General features: G+C 45.4%; 1 protein-coding gene across 2 annotated transcripts in view; it reads left to right on the forward strand.

The window, feature by feature from the left end:
• hcrtr2 (hypocretin (orexin) receptor 2) overlaps positions 1–12,343 on the forward strand; it is an 88,633-nt gene that overhangs the window by 43,406 nt on the left and 32,884 nt on the right. The gene's annotated exons all lie outside the window — the stretch shown is intronic.

Here is a 12,343-nt window from a genome sequence, read left to right on the forward strand (position 1 = left end):
CACACAAAGGGTGGTAGGAGTTTGGAACTCTCTTCTGCAAACTGCAATTGATGTTAGATCAATTGTTAATTTTAAATCAGAGATTGATAGCTTTCTGTTATATATGGAGTTAGGTGCAGTTATATATGGAGTTAGGGGCACGGTGGCATAGTGGTTAGCACTGTTGCCTCACAGCGCCAGGGACCCGGGTTCAAATCTGGCCTCGGGCGACTGTCTGTGTGGAGTTTGCACATTCTCTCTGTGTCTGCGTGGGTTTCCTCCGGGTGCTCCGGTTTCCTCCCACAGTCCAAAGATGTGCAGGTTAGGTTGATTTGGCTATGATAAATTGACCCTTAGTGTTAGGGGATTAAATACATGGGTTATGGGGATAGGGTGGGATATGTGTCGGTGCAGGCTCGATGGGCCGAAATGGCCTCTATCTGCACTGTAGATTCTGTGAAAAATCTATGATTTCATTGAATGGTGGAACAGGCCTGAGGGGCTGAATTGCCTACTCCTGTTCCTATGTTCCTGCCTCTGCAACCCCGCCCCCAGCCCAACAACACCCCTGCATTCCTCCCAACTGTGACCTCTTGTGCATTCTTCCCTTCCATTCGCCTCACCATTGGCAGCCATGCCTTCAGCCATCTAGGCCCTGCACTCTGGAATTCCCTTCCTAAACATCAACACCTCTCCCCCTTTTGGACCCTCCTTAAAAACGCCACCTAATATATCTTCTTTGGCTCGGAATATATTCATGTCTGACTATGCTTTGTGAAGCTCCTTGGGACATTTTCAGTGTTCAAGGCTATATGTAAATGCAAGTTGATGTTGCTGTTGTTGCTGCTGTTGCTGTTGTTACATTTGCCAGCCTACTATTTCCCACCCATTCACTCAAAAGAGGCAGAGAATCTCAGCCTGGAGAGTGCGGAACCGGTATAAAATTTGTTGTGGTGTAGCTTCATGTGCTCCAACCGCCCTCCAGTACCTCGTCCAAGTGGTCATTATTCAAGTGTGAGCCTTGACAGTGAGTGTTGGTAGCTGCGTCTTCCATGGAGACATCACAGGGACCCCAATACCAGCCTCACTCAGCATCAACACATACTCACATCCAGTGGGACTTACTGAGTAGCAATTAGGAGCAAGAATGCGAGACAAATGCCCCCCCACCCCCCCAACCCAGGACACTGAGGTCTAGTCGAGATGCGCTAACTCAGCTCAGACTGGGGATGGAAGCTGTAAGTGTCCTGGTGTGTACAACTCAGCTACTCACTGAAGTACCAGGGGAGTTGGGAAGTCTATATCCTAGTTAAGCATTTGATATAGACTGGCTGGTCTCCATCTTTCCTCTGTCCTGATGTTCTCTAATCAGCAATGTCACTCTTTGGAGAGTTCCTAGATTTTGTTATTCAGTGTACCTTCAAGTTTATTTGACATGTTTGCAGCCGTAGAAGAAATGAACTCTGAACCATGTCCAGTTTCTGGGCCCTAAGATTATAATAACTGTGTCGTCATTACTTGTTCTCAATAAGGAACTTCTTAATTTAATAATTTTAAACAGCCCCTGTGAATAATGGTGACTGAATCAGTCAAATTCCATTGTCTATTACTTTGGGAATTACATTTCATGATTGCATCCGTTTATAATTAGGGTGATTAGCTTCCAACGGCTGAATAAGTAAAATTCTGTTTTTATTACATGGGATCATGGGATTTACCAGGACTTTAATAGGAATTCTGCAAGTCTGTCCATTTTTCTATGAACATCATAAGAAATAAGAACAGGAGTAGACAACTCGGCATTTAAGAGCCTGCTCCGCCATTCAATAAGATCATGGCTGATCATCTATCTTAGCTTAAATCAGTGGCCTCGATTTATATCTCTTCCCGGATCATTTTGTCTGAGAAAAAATTGAGCCTAGAGACTGCTGTTGGTGATATCAGTGAATGAATGCTTAACCCCTTTATAACGTTCCTCCGTCTGTGATTTTGGTGGGGGTGATAATCAGAATAAGCGGGTTATCGGTTGCAATAAGCTCGTATGCATGCATTAAATGTTGTCCACTGACATTAACAGCAGTAATTTCTAAGCTATTGTTCTATGTCTGGACTTCTCCATAGTAATTCCGGACTAAGTAAGCCTCAAATATTGAACTGGGCACAATACTGTTGAGCATCGTCTTTCCAATGCTCTATTGGAATTACAGCGCTGCCTCCAGAGGGAGCACTGTAATATAAACAAGCAGCGTTAATGGCTCTGCAGGTAGCAATCTCATGTACATTTATTAGTACAATTTTAAAAGGGGGTGCAGGAACAGAGGGACCTGGGGGTTTCACATACACAAATCTTTGAAGGACAAGTTGATAAGGCTGTTAAAAAAGCTACACAATCATTGGCTTTAAAAATAGAGGCATAGAGTATAACAGCAAGGAAGTTATGCTAAACCTTTATAAAACACTGGTTCGGCCTCAGCTGGAGTGTTGTGTCCAATTCTGGGCATGACACTTTAAGAAGGACGTGAAGGCCTTGGAGAGGGTGCGGAGGAGATTTACTACCAGGGGTGAGGGACTTCAGTTATGTGAAGAGACTGGAGAAGCTGGGATTGCTCTCCTTAAAGCAGAGAAGTTTATGGGAAGATTTAATAGAGGTGTTGAAAATTATGAAGAGTAGATAGGGAGAAACTGTTTCCACTGGCAGGAGGGTCAGTATCCAGAAGACACAGATTTAAAATAATTGGCAAAAGAGCCAGGGGGAGATGAGAAGAATTTTTTTTCACGCAGTGAGTTGTTATGATCTGGAATGTGCTGCCTGAAAGGGTGCTGGATGCAGATTCAATAGTAACTTTCAAAAAGTAATGGGGTATATATTTGAAAAGGAGAAATTTGCAGGGCTATGGGGAAAGAGTAGGGCAGTGAGACTAATTGGAGAGCTCTTTCAAAGAGCTGGCGCAGGCACGATGGGCCAAATGGCCTCCTTCAGTACTATAAGATTCTATGATTCTATGATATGAAGCAAGGCTAATGCAGAGGTGGGAGGTGCGAGGGAGACGCTCGCCGTAACTCGCTAACGGGTGCAATATGTATTTTCCCCATTGGTGGCGCTGTTGCCTTCCCCTCAACACTCATGGCAGATTCTTGACTCTGCTCTTTTCAAACTCAGGCATCCCCTGCACATAGTTCCAGTTTACAGGCATTTTCAATACTCCTCAGTTTAAATGTGTTTTGTTCAGTTAAAAACTAAGAATACTTTTCCCTCTGGTCTGTACCTCTGAGCAGCATACATTTATTTTTGAAACTGCATTTGAGCCCTGGAGTAGATAGACAGACAGACAGACAATCAGACAGATAGATAGACAGACAGATAGAGAGATAGGCAGACAGGTAGACAGACAGGTAGACAGACAGGTAGACAGACAGGTAGGCAGGCAGATAGATAGACAGACAGACAGACAGACAGACAATCAGACAGATAGATAGACAGTTAGAGAGATAGGTAGACAGATAGACAGACAGGTAGACAGACAGGTAGACAGGCATATAGACAGACAGACAGACAGATAGATAGATAGATAGATAGATAGATAGATAGATAGATAGATAGATAGATAGATAGACAGACAGGTAGACAGACAGACAGATGAATAGACAGATAGAGAGACAGATAGAGAGATAGATAGAGAGATAGACACAGATAGACAGACAGGTAGACAGACAGACAGATGAATAGACAGATAGAGAGACAGATAGAGCGATAGATAGAGAGATAGACAGACAGGTAGACAGACAGGTAGACAGACAGACACAATGATCTGCAGCTTTGTGGCACTTTGTGGAGGGGAGGGGGCAGTTAAAATGGAGCAAGGGACTTACCCACTCTTTGCCTACCCCCATCTGGCTGACAGTGGGGTCCTCTTCAGACATGCTATTTTAACCAGAGGCCTGTGTTAAGTCTGTGTGTTATAATGAGAATTACTACACAGACCACAAGAGTAACTTTTAACAGGTCTTTACTAGTCGAAGGTCAGGGCGGAACTGCCCAATCAATCATTACACAGCACTTATATACTGGTGTGGTCACCACCGGTATTACAGTATACAGCAGCCAAGATAAAGTAGTGCAACCCTTAAAATAGTTCTCTTAAAGGTGGAACGGTTACATACACTACAATCCTCCCTTTTTAGCTTAACAGTATATATTCCCCATTAAACATAACATCATAACATATATACACAACTTCATGTAAAAACAGTTCACAGATTCAGTCTCTCTGGAGGCTTCCTGACTCGGTCCGGATAATGCCTCGGTGGTGTAGTAGTTTTCGGTGGTGCAGTAGGTTCTTTTGGCAAGGTCGATTCGGCTTGAATGCCAGTGTCGGGTTCATCTGATTCCAGTATCACCGGATCGGAGGTAGATACTATGGGTATCTCTGCTTCATCATTAGGCGTATAGAGTTGTGGAGTAGGTTGTCCCTTCTGATGTTTGGCTTGATCAAATCCAGCCGGCATCTTAGTCTTCTATTGAAAAACATCATGGCGGGAGTTTGGTTTGTGACCGCATGTGTTGCATTCCTGTACGCCAACAAGAAGTTATCCACCTTATGTTGTAGATTTATGTCTTCATTACCCATGGCCTTTATGGCCTTCTTGAAGGTCTGGACAAACCTTTCAGCTAATCCATTGGTGGCGGGATGGTATGGGGCGGACGTGTAGTGCTTAACCCCATTGTTTTTTAAGAACTTCCTGAATTCTTCGGACACGAATTGCGGTCCATTATCAGAACAGATCTGTTCCGGCAGCCCATTTCTGGCAAATATGGTCCTTAATACTGTGATGGTTTTTTCCGTGGTGGTGGAGGACATCTTTATTACCTCCGGCCACTTGGAGTGTGCATCCACCGCGATTAAGAACATTGAGTCCATAAATGGACCAGCAAAGTCGATATGTACCCTTTGCCATGGAGATGAGGGCCACTCCCATGGATGTAGAGGGGCTTGTGGTGGGGCGTTTTGGACCTGCTGGCATCCTAGACAGCTCTTGGTCATTTCTTCGATGTCTCCATCGATACCTGGCCACCACACAAACGCTCTGGCTAGGTTCTTCATTTTCACTCCACCCAGATGCCCCTCGTGAAGCTCCTTTAGCACTTTACTCTGGAGTTTGGGTGGAATCACCACTCTGGATCCACACATCAAGGTTCCTCGGCACACTGACAGCTGTTCTCTTCTTTGCGAGAATGCTGGCAACAGTGGTTCGCCATGTGCTGGCCATCCCTTCACCGTCAAATCGTAGACTCGTGAGAGAGTCGGGTCATTTCTCGTTTCCTTTTCAATGGTAGAATTTGTTACTGGTAGACATTCCACTATGGTTGAGTGGAACATCTCCACTGGGTCCACTGTAGGCGCCTCTTCTACCGTTGGCAACGGTAGGCGCGATAAACCGTCAGCATTCCCATGCTGTTTTGATCCTTTGTATTCTATGTCATATTGGTGTGCCCCTAGGAAAAGGGACCACCTCTGTAGCCTTTGCGCTGTCATAATGGAAACGCCCTTTTTAGGGTTGAATATGGATACCAACGGCTGGTGGTCTGTCAGCAGTGTAAACTTCTGGCCCTGCAGGTAATGGTTAAACTTCTTTACTCCCCACACCAGGCTGAGAGCCTCCCTATCTATCTGAGCATAGTTGCGCTCAGCGGAGGTCAATGATCGGGATGCAAATGCGACTGGCCTTTCCGAGCCATTTGGCCACTTGTGTGAGAGTACTGCTCCAATACCATAAGGAGAAGCATCACAAGCTAAACGAATAGGTAGTGTTGGGTTGAAGTGAGCCAACACTTCCTCTGAGGTGATCAATGCCTTGCTTTTGCGAAAGGCCTTCTTACAGTCCTCGCTCCACTTCCATGGTACTTCTTTCTGCAAAAGAGCATTCAGCGGGTGCAGCACCGTGGATAGATTTGGCAGAAACTTATGGTAATAGTTAATCAACCCTAGGAACGACCTCAACTGGGATACATTTTCCGGAGCGGGAGCCTTCACAACAGCTTCGATCTTGTCAGGTGACTTGTGCAGCCCCTCCTGGTCAATGACATGACCACAGTACGAGATCCGTTTCTGAAAGAACTCACATTTCTGGCGATTAACTCAAAGGCCATATTCCTTCAACCTGGTGAGCACCAGTTTCAAATTTGCAAGGTGTTCCTCATCATCATCTCCTGTAATCAGGATATCGTCCAAGTAACATTGAGTGCTTGGAATTCCCTGTAATACCTGCTCCATGGCCCTCTGCCAAATTGCTGGAGCCGAAGCCACTCCAAAAACCAGTCTATTATATCGATACAAGCCTCTGTGCGTGTTGACTGTGAGATACTGGCGCGACTCTTCCTCAACTTCCATCTGTAAGTACGCTTGCGCCAGGTCTATCTTGGTGAAGCGTTTCCCACCAGACAATGAAGCAAAGATATCCTCAATCCACGGAAGCGGATATTGCACCGTGTGAAGCACCGGATTAACTGTGATCTTGAAGTCTCCACAGATGCGAACCTTCCCCGGTTCCCCTGGCTTGTTACTCGATGAACGCTTCATGACAGGAACAGTGGGCGTGGCCCACTCACTCCAGTCCACCTTAGACAGTACTCCTGCCCTTCCAGCTCAGCTTCCACAGCAGGTCGTATCGCATAAGGTACCGGTCTGGCTTTGAAAAATTTTGGGTTTGCATGTTCTGCAATCTTGATTTTTGCCTTAATTCCTCTCAGTGTTCCCAGTCCCTGTTGGAACACCTCTTTAGCCTCATCCAATATTCTGGACAATCGTTCAGGTTTGACATCTTTTTTTCCGGAATCTACCGTTATTGCGTTTAGGGAGTGCCAGTCCATATTTATTTTCCTGATCCACTCCCGTCCCAGAAGTGGTGGACCTCCCTCAGGTAGTACATATATGTCCATTCCTTGGTGTTCTTTGCCCTTGTGTACCACCTTGACTTTTATCTTTCCGATGGGGTATACTCTTTGCCCCGTGTATGTCTGCAATACTATCTTTGTATCCCGTAGGGGAATATGTTTGAATAACCTTTTGTAATCTTGCTTATTCATGACCGTCAACGCCGATCCGGTGTCCAATTCCATCTTCATTTGGACTCCTGCTATCTGCAGTGTGACCCAGATAGTTTGTCGGTCAGCTTCCTTACTCACATTGTGAATTCTCAGACTACCCAGTTCCTTGCTGTTGGAGTCTGAATCCGAATTCTGTTCATCCGAACTCTTCTCAGCCACCTTATGTACCTTTCTGCACTTTTCCTGCAGTGACTTTTTGTTGCTGGTCTTCTTTCCTGACCGGCATACTTTAGCTATGTGACCAAGCTTGCCACATTTTCTACATTCCTGGTTTTTAAACCAGCATTGGTTCTGATCGTGTGTTGTCTTCCCACAACGATAACATTTCATTGTACCCGAAGCCATTTGATCTACGCTGAGTACCGCTGCCTTCAGCTGCATTTCCACAGTGCCTCTTGCTGCGGCTTCGTGCGATGCTGCAATAGAGACAGCCTTATCAAGTGTAAGATCATTCTCTTCAAGCAGCCGCTTTTGTGTTCCTTCTTTCGACAATCCACACATGAATTTGTCTCTCAGTGCCTCTGTCAGGCTTTCCCCAAACTGGCAGTATTTCGCTAGCTTACGCAGTTCAATTAAATACTCCGCATTGCTTTCCTCTTTCAGTTGCGTTCTCGCATAAAATTTAAATCGTTCCGCTAACATCAACGGTGTGGGATTCAAATGATTTTTCAGGACAGCAACAATTTTAGCGAAAGTCTGATCCGTCGGTTTAGCTGGTGATAGAAGATGCTTCAATAGCCCGTATGTTTTCGCACCCATTGAGTTTAGTAAGGTTAGTGCTTTATCTTCATCTGATATTTTATTTGCCTTACAATATATCTCTATGCGTTCTACATACGTGGCCCAATCTTCAACATCGGGATCGAAGTCGTTGATGTTACCACGCTTAGGCATCTTCGCAACCTTCTTGAGAAACAAAAAGAAATTTTTCTTTTATTATTTTGTTTTTTCAAAATGGCGGTTTCCCGCGCTTGTCTTCTTCCCCCGCCTACGAAAATGGCGGCTTCCCGCGTTTGCCTTTCTCCCCCGCTGGCTGTAATGGCGATTGCCGTATTGCTGCATTCGCCCTCCCTAGCGGTTTTCAAATCGTGCCTCCCAGCCCCTCTTGCAGTCCGGTCCTTTCCCCCAGCTGCGGCTGAGTTCTCCGCGGTTTTTTTTTTATTTTTATTTTCTCCCGCGCCTTACGCTGACCCGGTCGCTGCGCCTTGCGGCCCCGGTAGCTGCCCGGCCTTTTTCACCGGTCGCGGTCGAGCTCTATCTCGACGCTGTTGCATCTCCCAGTCCGCTTGCAGCCCGGTCTTTCGCACCGGCTGCGTTTGCATTCACCGCGGCTCCCGTGCCTTACGCTGCCCCAGTCTCAGCGCCTCTAGCCCCGGCTTCTGTCCGGCTCTTTTCCCCGGCCGTGGTCGAGTTCTCCGCCCTTATATCCTCCGTTTTTCCCTCCCCTACTCACAGCCAACGTGGCCGACTTGCTGCTCGTCGCTGATCGGCTTACCCACCACTGTGATAGAAGGGATGATCACTGCCTGTTGCTGATGGAAGGCTTCGTGTCAGAATTCTTCCTTTGCTCTGCAGACCCGAGTCTTCTCTCAGCAGAATGATGAGGGCGGATGCCTCCTCTCGACGCCCGTTAAACTGCCTTGGATGTATCTCTGCCGCAGGGTAAGATCGTACTCGTCGCCACTGTTAAGTCTGTGTGTTATAATGGGAATTACTACACAGACCACAAGAGTAACTTTTAACAGGTCTTTACTAGTCGAAGGTCAGGGCGGCACTGCCCAATCAATCATTACACAGCACTTATATACCGGTGTGGTCACCACCGGTATTACAGTATACAGCAGCCAAGATAAAGTAGTGCAACCCTTAAAATAGTTCTCTTAAAGGTGGAACAGTTACATACACTACAGCCTGAGCGACGGAGCAGTGATGGCTTCCCCGTCAGGCCAAGCCTGTCGGAAACTGGATCCAGGGATAGAAGAAGGCAGGGCAAGGTAAGTTTAAAAAAAATGTTGTCTTAGTTTTCTTGGGGCCTGGAGGAACAGGCTTCTCTAGACCCCACAAGAAAAGTTTGGAGCCCCCCCACTCCGCTCCCCTGACTGGGATTCCCATTCCTCAAACACTTATCTTGTGCCGGGGACCGTTCCTCTGGGTTCCTGCCCCTGCCGCCTGATTTTAATTGCTGAGCAGCTGGTCGGGAAATTGGCAAGCAGCATATTAATGAGGCCTGGCCCTTTAAAACGGCCGAGCTTCATTGCTCCTGCCCGGGAGTTAAAATCGAAGCCGAAGTGCCACCTGTGGGTATAATCAGTAACTGGTAATAATAAGCTGGACACATCTGGTCGCCATTTTGATCTGGCAGTCGGTTCAGCTCCTGAGAGCTCGGCCCCAGCTTGCCTGTACAGAGCTTCCCTCAATAGCAGTGCATGTCCATGACAAGAAACTTCAGAGTACAGTTGTGACTTCTGATCACTGACCCATCCTCTGAACCCACTCTGTAATATAAACAAAGCAACGTCATAGCGCCAGCTGCCTCTGGCAGTAGTTCTACCATATAAACATTATTCTCTTGAATATTGGCCTATGAATCACTTCAAACACCCTTGCTTCCTGTTTGCTTTGTAAATATTTTCAACAATTGGTTAAGTGCCATGGTCAAATTTTCCTATTGCTTCACAATTGAATTACTTATTAAACTCCTTTAACTATAAATGTTAGCAGTGGCTCAGCACTCTCACCTCTGAGTCAGAAGGTTGTGGGTTCAAGCCCGCACTCCAGTGCAGTACTGACGGAGTGCTGCACTGTCAGAGGTGCCGTCTTTTGGATGAGATGTTAAACCTGAGCTCTCAGGTTGATGTAAAAGATCCCCAGGCACTATTTTGAAGAAAAGTTGGGGGGTTATACCCGGTGTCCTGGCCAATATTTATCCCTCAATCAACATAACAAAAACAGATTATCTGGTCATTATCCCATTGCTGTTTGTGGGAGCTTGTTATGCGCAAATTTGCTGCCACGTTTCCTACATTACAACAGTGACTACACTTCAAAAAAGTACCTCAGCGGTTGTAAAGTGCTTTGGGACATCCTGAGGTCGTGAAAGGCGCTGTAAAAATGCAAGTCTTTCTTTCTATATGCGTGGTTTTCTAAAATTGCCATTTGCCACCCACCTGTTTAAATGCTCAATCTCTGTAAACCCATTTTAAAGATATGAACCTAGAGAGTAACCGTTGGTGATATTAGCAGATGAGCTTTTAATGTGTTCGTATGGCATTCCCCTCTCAGCTGTTTTAACACGGCAGTTAATCTATTGAAATAAACCAGTTAACACCTCTTAAAATAACAGGCACCTGAGCCCATTATGTGATTGTCTGTTATTATCACCAACAGGTTAAAGAAAGCTGTTGAGTTATTTTGTTATCATGTACAAGGTATTAATGGTGCTAAAAAAAATCTGCAGAACAAGGCAGAGTCGATGAGAACTGAATGAAGCGAAGCTGATCAAAGCCACCAGATCATTCAACCAAAATATATTTTCCAGTCCAATGGTGCATAAGCTTTATAGGAAAGTACAGGCAATCAAAAAAAGCCCCAAGTTCAGACTGCAATACCGTTACTGAGAATCAGCCTAGACTGATTCCCATCAGACTCCATTAGCTGACATTACCACCCACACCCAAAAATTGCTTGTTTTTGTTTGCTGAATCCATTCCATTTTTTTTGTTTCTTCAATTTCATCGCGATGTTGCTGGCCAATCTGTCAATGTTTTCTTATCTTCCTGTGCCACTTCACTCATTCAGTACTTTTACCATAGTCCTTGTTTAATGCGGGGGATTTGTGATCAGACTTTTTTTAAATGCCTGCACTTTCCTATAAAAACGCAAATGCAGAAATGCCAAGAAATAGACAGGAACAGTGAAACTGTCCATATATTTGTGTTATGCACTCACATATGCACAAGAAAAATATCACAAACATTTTAATTATTTTACAGGCCATGTCTGCTCTGCCCTTTGCCTCAGTTTTGTATCATCACAAAGTTTCACTTTTTTATCTTTTATATTTCTGTCCCTTTTGTTTCTCTCTTGGAGGCTTTCTCTCCCCTCTCGTCCCCCTTCTCTGGGTCCTAGCTAGTGTCTACTCTTGCCCCTCTATTTCTCTCCTCTAAATCTCTCTCTCTTTTTCTATTTCCCATTTTCCTTCGTCATTTCTCTGTTTTTTACTCTCCTCACATGTTTTGATTCCTTCTCTCTGAGGTTTCTCCCTGTTTTTCTCTGTGATGTTTCTTCTGTCCTGTTTCAGCGACAGACGGCAAGCTCAGAAACTCTGGCAGTGCCATTTCTGCTCGTAAACTGCGACCTGACGCTTTGTTTTGCTGTGTCCCAATCCTAAATCCTGTTGATGGGGGTGGGGTGGTGGTACCCAAGCCGTTAGCAACACAACATGGTGCACCCTCCCAACAGAGGAGGTGAAATCTATTGAAGAGATTTGGGGGGTCCAGGTACATAGATCATTAAAATGTCATGAACAGGTACAGAAAATAATCAAAAAGGCTAATGGGCTGCTGGCCTTTATATCTAGAGGACTAGAATATAAAAGGGTTGAAGTTGTGCTGCAGCTGTACAAAACCCTGGTTAGACCACACCTGGAGTACTGTGAGCAGTTCTGGGCACCACACCTTAGGAGGGATATATTGGCCTTGGATGGAGTCTGATACCTGGACTCCGAGGGTTGAATTAGGAGGAGAGATTACACAAAGCAGGGTTGTATTCCTGGAATTTAGAAGGTTAAGGGGTGATTTAATCAAAGTTTTCAAGATATTAAGGGGAACAGATAGGGTCGATAGAAAGAAACTAGTTCTGCTGGTTGGGGATTCTAGGACAAGGGAGCATTGTCTAAAAATTAGAGCCAGACCTTTCAGGAGTGAAATTAGGAAACACTTCTAAACACAAAGGCTGGTAGAAGTTTGGAACTCTTTACCGCAAACGACAATTGATGCTAGATCAATTGTTAATTTTAAATCAAAGATTGATAGATTTCTGTTAACCAAAGGTATTAAGGGATATGGAGCAAAGGCGGGTATATGGAGTTAGGTCGCAGATCAGTCATGATCTCATTGAATGGCGGAACAGGCTCGAGGGTCTAAATGGCCTCCTCCTGTTCCTATGTTCCTATCTCAGAGTGGCACTCGGCTGCTGCAAGAGATTCCTGGATACTCCAGGCATATCATGCATCAACTCGCATTATTCTGTTGCTTGATG

Source organism: Somniosus microcephalus, chromosome 9, assembly GCF_052327205.1.
Source record: "Somniosus microcephalus isolate GS21.2 chromosome 9, FLI_Smic_1.0, whole genome shotgun sequence".
Classification (NCBI taxonomy): Eukaryota; Metazoa; Chordata; class Chondrichthyes; order Squaliformes; family Somniosidae; genus Somniosus; species Somniosus microcephalus.